The sequence below is a fragment of the Arachis duranensis genome, unplaced genomic scaffold (assembly GCF_000817695.3).
Source record: "Arachis duranensis cultivar V14167 unplaced genomic scaffold, aradu.V14167.gnm2.J7QH unplaced_Scaffold_232525, whole genome shotgun sequence".
NCBI lineage: Eukaryota > Viridiplantae > Streptophyta > Magnoliopsida > Fabales > Fabaceae > Arachis > Arachis duranensis.
In genome coordinates this window covers 1,666,331-1,667,219 of record NW_026264851.1, presented here as the reverse complement: position 1 = coordinate 1,667,219, position 889 = coordinate 1,666,331, and positions in this window count along the sequence as shown.

The window sequence follows — 889 nt, the reverse complement described above, 5'->3', positions numbered from 1 at the left end:
TTTTTATAAAAAGAGAGAGATAAGTGTGATGAGCACTAGTAGGCTATTACAAGTAGTGGGGCAAATGGGTGATTGATAATGTGGCAAATAATTATAAAAAAATTAACCTAAAAAAAATTATAAAAAAATTAATTATAAAAAAATTAGTACTAATATCCATGTGAATTAATTATAAAAGAAATATTTTTTTAATAATCTAATGTGGTAAATAATAATATGCAATGCTAACAAGTTATAACTCAAAATAACATAATTTCTTTATCTTCACCATCTATAGATCTCAAATTTAAATCTCACTCCTAACTTTAAAAAATAAAAAATAATAATATGTAGCATTAATCAATACTACCATAAGTACCTACAAAATTTCTTAAGATGACACATTAGTAGAAACATAATTTTAAACAGAATTATCTATTGTAACGATAAAAATAGAAAAATTAATCACCATCATCATATGATAACACTGATTTTGTTAGTGAATTATTTTGTTTCAATTTACTAACCAATAGATGAGCAAATATCAACGTGAAGGAACGAAAATTTTTAAAGGAAAAAAAAAAAAGACTTACTAATTGGTAGTTGAAAAAAGTTTATTTTCAATAATCATTTCAATTTCACAAGATATAAGTAATAAGTCATAAACCATATAATAAAGAAGTCACCAAAAAAAAAAAAACCATATAATAAAGAATAAAACCAATGTTTAGGTTTAGCAGGAAGTATGATGCATTTTATTTTCTCCACAACATCCCATGCAGTTTCGTCAGTGAATAAATGATTAATATGAGAGCTACCCTGCTTCTTCTCTTCCTCCTGTGTTCTCCATGCACTTTAAATGCGTTTTCAGGAAATGATGTTTTGAAAGCTGGCCAGAACATTCCTGGAA